Source organism: Sinocyclocheilus rhinocerous, unplaced genomic scaffold, assembly GCF_001515625.1.
Source record: "Sinocyclocheilus rhinocerous isolate Xijiao unplaced genomic scaffold, SAMN03320098_v1.1 scaffold1307, whole genome shotgun sequence".
NCBI classification, from domain to species: domain Eukaryota; kingdom Metazoa; phylum Chordata; class Actinopteri; order Cypriniformes; family Cyprinidae; genus Sinocyclocheilus; species Sinocyclocheilus rhinocerous.
Genome location: NW_015631048.1, coordinates 267,702 through 278,277, shown reverse-complemented (window position 1 = coordinate 278,277; position 10,576 = coordinate 267,702). Strand labels below are relative to the sequence as shown.

Below are 10,576 nucleotides of genomic sequence, written 5' to 3'. Positions count from 1 at the left end.
ATTAGCTATATATATGTGTATATATATATATATATATATATATATATATATATAGTTTCCTCATTTTTACCTCAACAAAATACAAGGCAGACAACATAAACTTTTCATTCTAGCGGCGTCTCCAGGAGTGACAAAGAGCAGTGCATTTCAATCAATTAAATTCCTGTCCAAATTCAACTAGAATCATTTACGGTGCCATATCTGTTCCAGGAGCTGAGCGGAAAACTTAATTACCTGTCTGGAAAAGTGTTTTTAAAATGAAATATTGAAGGCGCCTGATGGTGCACTAAGCAACAGCCCTGACTCAAGTTTGCAATCCTGATTTACTGATTCATACACTCACCAGAGTCAACTGGCCATAGCAATCAATTTAGAAACCAGTTAGCTTATTAATATAATTGTAAATAGTAAATAATGCTAACTGAATTATTTTGTTTCATCCCTACTGAAAAATCTAGTTTTAACCAGTAGGTTCTTATATGCTTCCAAAGTCAAGTTTTCACATTGCATTCCATAGGGATATTATTACAGGGATTGCAAAATCACTAGCCCAACATCCCGGTGCTATTGTATATTCCAGTTAGGCTACCAAAATATCACCGCCCTGCCCAATGGCCTATCTTAAATAGTAATATAAAATTCCTTCCTTGAGTTGATTGCTTGGGGTGAACTGGATCATAGTTGATCATTTGCACATGTTGCCAATTTCAACATTCAAGCATTTTAAACCACTGAAGTGCATGAAAACACATTTTTTTTGCACACACACACTCAAAGTGCCACAGAGAGCGGCGTTTCATACAGCGAGCGAACACAGAATTGATTCCGCTTCCAAGTCTCCTTGTACGGACACATACACACAAAATTATCTCAAAATACTAATCTCAGCAAGTATTCTTGAAAAACACAAAGTCGGTTATGTCTTACGTGAATGCAGTGGAGAAAGAAATCGCATTTGTATCATTATATTGGATCCGTGCAATGGGTCTTAAAGGGACAGCTGTCTGTCATTAATGGTAATCAAACAACAAAACACATTTTTAAAGATTAATCTACATTTAATTTATACAGTGAACACTATGCAGTTTTTTCCTAAATTATTACATTTCTGTATCTGAAAACTAATGTTAGACCTTATTTTTATTTGTAACGTTGTTCTATTTTATTCATCTATGGTTGAAATTTGTTTATTTGTTCTTATTTTATTACTGACAGTTCACTTGTCTTTAAAAATGTTTGACCGCTAGTTGCTGTGATATCAAAGTAGTAGTGTTCTTTAAATAATAAGTATCCTTTAAATAAAATGGAACCATTTTTTTAAGTCACCAAAGAGCAAAAAAACTCAATTCTTGAAATTTGTTTATGTATCCAAATAATAATTATGTATTTAATTAATTAATGAATCGGTGACAGACCAGTTACTTCATTAACAATTCAGAAATATATCCAGAGGAGATACAGGGGGTATATTTGTGAATTGTTAATGTTAAAATTAAATAGGCTACACACGAGGAACTAAATATAAAAATGTTTCAATGGAATATCAACACTGAGGAAGGTCCTGCGTGACTGAAACATTTGTTTATTTTAACATGCACTGAGCTCCTTTTTGCACTTTATAAGAATAAAGAAGATTGCTAGAATCTCGGCATGTAATCGTCTTATTTGAATACATAAACAAATTTCATCCCCCCCAAAAAAAAGACCCAAAATTCAAAATCCGTAATACTATCTGAACCATGACTTGTTATTTGAAGAAAAAATACAATCACAAAAGTTTTTGATCATACTGACTTGTCCGCAGTAAAGTTCAGCTGATGTCTCTTTTATTCGGGCTAGTTAAATCGGTTTTGGGCTACCAAAATCTAAAGAATGCCTGTCCGAAGGGCTACCAGGGATTTTGAAATTTTGCAAGCCTTGTATCATTTTAGTCTCAAACAGCATTTCCACAGAGCACCTACAGTCACTGACTGACTGATGTATACTGCACATAAAGCTGGTGAAATAAATAAATAAACAAAAAATAAAATGACCTGCAACACAGTGTTTGACCAAAGTACCAAAAGAGATCTCCCCTCAGACATTCCTGTGATTTCAATGTCACATTAAAAATGACCAAGCACTACAAAATTTCACTGACAGATAAAAATAGAGCATGACAGAAAATTAACAGCCCAGTCACTCAAAGTGACGGATAACGATTATTTGAAGCGCAACCTCTGTAAAAAAAAAAACTAAATGTATGTAACCACAGCAGTTGGAGCACAGATCCTTAACCGCAAAGCTACCACATTTCCCATCCTGACCCACAGTATCCTGGGTTAAACGCAGCCTAACTGGCTCTTTAAAAGGCTAGGTTGATAAAACACCATTTTTTTAGTTGGCCCTTTCCAAACATTGACCCCGTGCCCTTTGTATTTTCAGCCACAAATCTAAACCACCAGGTGACAAGCAACCCACATTTAAATTTACACAAACCACACTGTGAAATACCGCTGCACCCATTTATGCCATGACAGGCAGGTCAGAAAGGTGATCCATCAGTGATTGCCACTCTCATTGACTGCCGAGGGCTTTGGCTGTCTCTGGGATTACAGGTTATAGAGCCTCTGCCTTTCCTATTTCAGATCTAGCACCTCTCATTGCCATGTTCATAACCCATCTCCTTGCTAAAGCCGTCTCTCTTATCAGCCGGATTGCCTTCCAGTTGATTGTTTGTGAACAATCACTGCTTCCATTATTATGGAGGTATTTCTGCGGGTCGCCCCGCTGAGACGAGGCATCCAGATGAGTGCTTCTGTGCCAAAACAGTACGACCTGTTATAAGAGGCAGAGGCAAGGTCATTGCTTTCAAATGACAACAAACCCGATCTCCAATAGCTCTTTTGTTAGCTGTGCAGCACGGAGGAAAATGGAGGGAAAATCTGTGGCTTTCCCTCCGGGCGACCAGCAACAAAAAGAGCTCCCTTTATTTAACCCTTTGGCTTTGTAAGCGTACTCTCGATGGCCTCTTTTTAAGATACAAGCTGGATGTTGACCCTGAAATATATAAGATCAATCTACACACAAGAGGTGAGGCAACTTAGAATGAGATCTTTGTCCATGCTAGGAATGAGGTCTCAAGGACCTCATGTTTTCAACCAACTAGTCCGAGTTTTATCTGAATGACTAGTTGAACTTTAAATCCTGAATAGACTGGGTTAGGGTCATGACTACAAGACACCAATCAGACTCATTTATATATAGATGCTAAAGGCAGCCTTTCAACAGAGAAACTGACAGGTATTCATTAAATAAAAAGGCTAAATATCAGTAGCCTTTTATTGAACAAAACTATGAAAAAGATGGACGTGGATTATGGATTATGCATAATAACAGAATGAAATATTGAATTGAAATATTATCAAAAGAAGTATTATCTAATGTGGTGAAATTGTTTGAAAGCACTGTGTTGGCTGTAGGAGTGATGCTTTAAAAGGGATACATTTAGAGACTCCTTTAAGAGGATTTTACCATCTGCAAGGCTCAACAATAAGGATGACCAATGACCCAAATGCCAGTGAGAGTGTTTCAGGCTAGTTCACATACCCTTTCAAGCCAGTGCTGAAAGTTACACATTCACTGATCTTGTACATAAGTCTTTATATGTATCAGTAAGAATGTGCTGATATCTACAAATTAATCAGTTTTACATCATATACAAAAAAGTGTTTATGACTTTATGAAGTTATATTATAGCTATATAATTTCCAGCTTGTTGCAAAAAAAAAAAAGATTTCATTAAAAACAATATATTTAATGAAAAATATTTCTAATAAATACAAATTGATACAAAAATGAAAAAACAAACAAACAAAAAAAAAGGTTATTGCTGGGACCTTACTTACTTTTTGAAAGGAAGTTCTCATTCATAAATCTACACACAATGAGCCTTACTCCTAAAACATTTGAGTAATTTGCATTAAAAATGGACCATCCCGATAAGTCTCCTTCAGATTCATCAACACTTTGTGAACCTCAGATTTGAGTAATGTAAATGTCATCAAAATGAAGTGTTATTAACATTCTGATGTTTTTCACACTATTTACAAGTGGTCAAAGGTAGGTGTACATTTTTTCATAACTAACATTTTGTTTGGGTTAGTAATCGATCAGAACAGCTTAATGAATGATTTACACAAAAATTAATTCTGCTTGTTTTATGAATGAGCCAATTTCCCGCCAAGTGTTTGGTGTCTATAGAGACTGCTGTTACGATATTTGATTTTGTTTTCCACTCAATCACAGACCATTATTGTGATTTAATGAACTTAAATACCACCAAACACATAAAAACAAAAACTGTGGTTGTTGATCGCTTTTTGCTCAGATGGGCTCTTATTCCAATTAATTTGCAATAATTTTTTAGTAATCAAAAGTTGGGCTACACATGATACTACCAAAATGAACTTTTTATAGGAGAGAGGGGAGGGGAGAGTTTTACTGGAACTGTTAACACACTAAAGCACAGCTTTCTGAGAAGTGGCCCTCTTTAAAGCACAACCAGTCAAACACCCCGACTCGACTCTATACTATCTAGAGGAATCTCTGCAAAATCCAAGAGCTATTTTCCCATCTCCAAAGAAGTGTCAAAAACATTTCTACTGTGAAACAACAAGCTGGTGGAATTTTTCCAGTCTATATAACATGAAATAAAGTCAATCAATATAAATACCCATGTTCACTTTCAGCATTTCGCACAATAATGTGTGTAATGCATCAGGATGATCGAGCCTGCAATATCTGTAATAAATGCCACATCCAATGCATGTTGACATGGTGCTATCGTCATTAACGTACTTCGGCTCTCTGCACACTTCAACATTCAGAGTAATGAAATAATGGCTGATGTTAGTGTGAGCTGCTCTTTTTCACAGCTGTTCCTACCCATTAGGGAGAGAGAGAGAAAGAGAGAGAGAGACCACAGACTGGTCATATCGAGACGAATGAGGCAGTTCATTGGAACATGCATCGACTCCGGCCCCACAATGCACTGCAGCACGCCCGTGTCACTGAACAAACACTCTAGTGCCTCTGTTCCCCTGCCCATGTCACAGGTAATCTTGTTCTGTCTTAGTCATACTGGCCTGAGCACTGAGAGGCTTCATCACTCTCGCCTGGACCCGAGAAAAGCAGACAGGAAAGGTCAGCGGAAAGGGCGTGTAGGAAGGAGGGATACTGTCAGTTCTTGTCTGCAGTGAGGGACTAGAGGGGGAAAATACAAGGGAAAGATCAGGACAACTTCACTGACAGAACAGACTTCACAATCGGGAGGAAGGGAAGACCACTGCATAATACACCACAGCGATTTGTTAAACTACAGTAACACTTTACTATTTCCGTCAGGAGAGCGTTTGATGTTACAAGCATCGTTGATGAGAGCACCTGTTCTATGAGCAGATGCTGAAATGTGTAACTGCTAATCAAATCTCTGGCTACATGAAGACTCTGGCTCCAGAAATTGCTCACCTCAGTATTAAAGCATCATTCACCCTAAAACATAATACATTTTGACATTATTTTAAGATTTTAAGACAAAGCAAAGAGAATTTAAGGAATAAATTTGATGGAATATGTTAATATGGTCTCTAAATGTAAATGTTTTGTATTAGCAATGCCTCAAAGATTGAAAATGCAACATTAATTTGAAAATAATATCAGTAATTTTGTATTGCTTTCCAGTGCAAATGTCTAAAAATTCTTAAATTCAGATACGTTATTTACTTGAGAAACAAAATGACATAAGAAATATTTTTTATTAGACATTGATCAAAATGAAGTGAGCTTACAATGAAAACAAGAACAAATTAGAACTTAATTAAAAAGGGAAATTTACATTTTCATACCCCATTCACAGATATTTGTTCTTGTTTCAAGATTAGAAAAAAAAAATAACTCAAGTAAATGTATCTTCATTTATGATAATTTGATATTCATATTGGAACATTTAATGCCATGACTTTATGAATTTAAGACTTTCAGCTTCAATTTAAAACTTTAAGGCCTTAATTTGTGAAAGTGCAAATTAAGACTTAAGACCTGCAGAAACCCCGTTCTATAAGAAGAAGAATCTTTAAACAGCCATTTACATAAATTGATGTCAAAATAATATTTTTTTCATTTTTCTAGTAAACAAACATTATTTTTTGTTAACTAAATAAAATATATTAAAAATATCTTTATCTGTCTTTCTTGAGGGTTTTCTTGAGACTTTCTTGGAAGAACTGTTTAATCTCATGATAAATTACTTGATGTTCCTCATTTATAAATCGCTTTAGATAAAAGTGTCTGCTAAATAACTCAATGTAAATGCAAGCTTGTGGAGAAAAAGATAAGTCATCAGTGAAAAATAATTCACTTTCAGTCTGTCCCTCACAAAACTATCGTATGACTTACCGAAAGACTATGATTATAGCGCATGATACTTTTATGGTGCTTTTTGGTGATTTTGTCCCTATTACAGCATATGGGTTTGCAACAACATGAGCATTAGTAAATGTAGACAAACTGGGCTAACTGTCCCTTTAAGATGTTAAATTCTAGCCATTTAGGTCATTTTCGCTTTTAACTAAGAGCATTTCACAGCAGGAGATTGAGAGAATACGGGTCAGACATCTGGTGAATATTCATTCAGATGAGACACTCTCTGTCAGAGCCGCGGTGCAGCACATGTTCTTGACAGGCCTGAGACATCGTACTTGCGCAAGTAATGCAGGTTTGAGAGCAGACTATGAGCCGGCCCCATTCTTTCTGTCTCACCTCAATAACTTCTGGTCCCTTGTGCACTGTGACTAATAAACAGAGGCAAAAGCCATTGAAAAAAGAAACTGGTCTCACATAACCTTCACATTCACCTGAAATGAATCAGAGTGTTTTCTGGAGAGCTCAAACTATAACATGTTCCAAGGAAACTTAACACTTCAACCAAAACTGATGTACTGAATATGACATTTAAATCTTTTAACCTACAGTCACATTGGCAGTAAACACATAGCTCCACCTACTGGAAACATGCAGTCATGACACTGAAAGCTGGACCAAATGAAACCGTAATCAGAAAGTTTGACACCATTGGCGATCAGGATGGAAAAAGCTAAAAAACTGTGTGTGTGTGTATATATATATAGTGTACTTTATTTTGCTAAAAAGCATCTGCTAAAAACCTGCTTCCTGAATGATTAGACCATAGCGCAACAAACATAAATAATTCATTCTGATACTAAAATGGTCTGGAAAGTAACCAAGATTGCAGCGTAAACTTCTAAGCACACGTCAGATTCTCTTGCATCACCCTCCAAAAATAGACCTGAGTCCATCTGTTCCCGCTCATTTCAGACCATTATATTTGATCTCTGAAAGAAGGTTCCAGCAGGGCATCTCAAATCTGTCATCATCAGTGGGAATGCGTTTCAGTGGATACAGAAATATCACGGAGCGCAGGAGATATGCAGAGTAATTATGATGTCGGAATGAGCTTTTAAAGAGTAGATTAACATCAAATAGCACCTTGAAACCAACCTAGCGAGAAAATACGTGCTCATATTTCATAGATTTCAGCAAATCAGCAGGCACAACAACTGAAATGGCCCCAGATAATTTACAAATATAGACTAGTGTTACCTTTAAAAACTGCACAAGGTGCTGGACTACTCAGAATTTCAGGGTCATCAGGATCACTGTAAATCTGAAGCAAAAGCAGAATGATGCTGGAAGAAGAAGAAAAAACTGCGTGTAATTATAATATAATTGCTGTTACAGTGGTTTATAATAGTTTTATCAAAAATACACATTATTAAGAAGCAAAATCAAAATGGAATGAACAAGAGCATAAATCTGTATATGAATAATAATGAAAACTATCTTCATGTATTTATTTGTATTTTACTGGCAATATAACCATGATATCGTAGTATATGAATACATTTAATATGGTACTTTAGGCTTATTATTATAAGCCAGGCTGGAAATGCAACACTGTCAAATATATAACAGTGGTCTCTGGTCTTAAAACAGTGCCCTGGTGTATTGCATTAATGTTAACAAAACAGTAGTTGCATAGAAAATGGCTCAAATTAAATTAAATAAAACCTACTATAATAACACTGACAAAGTAGCCTACATACCGTCTTAAAAACAGACAAAACGTCAAATCCACAGACTTTAGGCTACTTCGGCTCATAAAACAAGAGAAGTCTCAAAAACACCTCACATTACATATGTCAAAAAAAAAACATAAGTCAGAGCTGGGTCCGGTGCCTAATTCTCTGATAGATACAAGATCTCTATTTTAGATCAGCGGCCTAAACGGCTCAGCAGGGGCTTTTAATTGCGTCATTTCATTTATCCGAGCTCAGCAAATATTACAGCGCCCTCTGCTGTTATGACAGATAAAGTGTTAAAAGTTGATAAGAGTTGATCCTATTTAGCTTTTCACTGTGTGAAATACAAGAATAATGAAAAATATTTTTGTTTTTGTAATTTATTATGACTAATCATACCAGAAACCGTTGAGCATCCAGAGTATTCGTACATGTGACCAATTCCAGAATATATCATCGTACAGCAACGTAAACTGACCTTAAATAAAATTTACAAAGTAGTACTTACTAATCTAAAACAGTTACAGTACTGTTTATTTCACTGTTCGCACCTTTTTAATCGTACAGCCGTGTTTCTTCATTCTGACGTTGAGCCGTTTTGTCACCTCACAAGACTTCATTTGGTGCTCTTTGCGCGAGCTGCACGGGACCTTTTTTTTCTCGACACGTTTGTCAAGGAGGCTAGGTAGTTATAACTAAACTGTCCCAGTGATATTTGGGGGGTAATAACGTTGTGTATTATACTGTATATACTGTATTATATATTTTAAAGGAATGGGACTAGCAAAAAAATAACATTAGGTCCTAAGATTTACTTCCCCATTATGTTAATAGCTCCCCATCAAAAACGCTCAATTCCTATTTACGCATGCGCAAGATTTTCTAGCCACGTAAAATACGTTTATGTGTGAAGCCATCGGTTTAAGGCAATTTATCTGCAAATTTTTTGAAAATAGGCTCGTGGATGTCAAGAAATAAATGAAATATGGTCCAATAGGCTCCTCAATATTTCACCACGAGGTGGCGCTACCGTCATAAAAATATTGCATGGGCGGCAAGACAGGTGATAAATGCACTTTATTTTATCCATGATATTTTAATTATTTATTTTGTCTAAAGTGTAAAGGCTGCTTCAGAGGATTCTTCTATAATAGTTTCCCTCTTTAGGTGGCGCGGGAACCCGTCTGAAGACATAAACATAAACATCTCTAATATACTCTCTCTGTAATGACCCTGTATAATTACTGACCGCAGACCACAAGGTGAACATAAAACACCAAGACTAGTATATTTCATTTAATTAGACTGAGTAGCCTAAAGAGAAAAAAGATGACAATAGGCAATTATCAATTCCATTAGACAACTAATAAAAAATAGCACAAGGACAACAAGAGGATTACACTAAGATTAAACAGCAGATCCAGACCCAAAGATGTAAAGAGTTAGCCTATGTATCCTGCTAGTGGAGAAGATTATGAATAAATAGTGAAACAGGAACGAGTCATGTAGACTGTAGATGTAATTCTGAGTGGAACAAACAGCTTTCACTATGAAAATAATATTTTCTCCTCACACATATAGGCAATTTATATGTGCCAGGAGATTTTTTTTATTTTTTATTTTTATAATGTATTCTTAATAAAAAAAAAAAAAATTCTTCAGGGTGGTTTAAAATTGCATATAGTCAGAAAGTAAGCAACTGTGCTGTTAAATAGGAGAATCACAGTATAGTATTGTTTATGTTGGGTTACTACCAAACACAAATGCGTCACAGCTTTACCACCTTGATGACAAACTCTTGTAAACCCTTGTTATGCTGTCAGCATACTGTAGATATGTGTGAGCAAGCACTCCCTGCAGGCATTTCATATTGAATAACATGCACACCGTTTAAGAGGCAGGCCTACGTACTGCACGTATGACGACTCCCTATATAGACAGATAATGGTTAAATCTTCCAATATCTCAAAGGACATTTTCCACACACTTTCCTGAGTCAATCCACACATAGATAATACGTGTTTGCGCGTGACTCACAGGACTCTCACCTCAGCAGAGAGAGTGGGAGATGCGATGACTCTTAAGTCGGATGGAGGTTATTAAGCCTGTGAAGAATGGCACACATTATCACTCTCTGCAGGAGCGAAAGTCACCTCACTTTTTCCCACAGTAACACAATATGAATACAATATAAAATTACTCTCATGAGTCTCTTTACTGAATGTCCTTGTTTTTCTTGTATTTCTTATTACCCATCTGACCCGATTGAAGCAGTATGGAAATGAATTCTTACTGTTATAATAATTTACTCTAGAATTAAGATATGTCTTATAATAAATGAGTTTCTGATGATGATCATGTTAAGTGTTTCTAATAAGTAATACTGAATTTATACGTGGTTTATATATATATATATATATATATATATATACATATAC

The 10,576-nt window shown here is 35.8% G+C and overlaps 1 long non-coding RNA gene across 1 annotated transcript in view; it reads right to left on the bottom strand.

Moving 5' to 3' along the window:
• LOC107741135 (uncharacterized) overlaps window positions 1–8,324 on the bottom strand; it is an 18,487-nt gene extending 10,163 nt beyond the window's left edge. The window contains exons 1-2 of the long non-coding RNA XR_001640167.1: window positions 8,163–8,324; window positions 7,660–7,745 (exon numbers count right to left, since the gene is read on the bottom strand). This is a non-coding gene — a long non-coding RNA (uncharacterized LOC107741135). The remainder of the gene's footprint in view (window positions 1–7,659; window positions 7,746–8,162) is intronic.
• Between the last annotated feature and the right edge of the window lie 2,252 nt (window positions 8,325–10,576).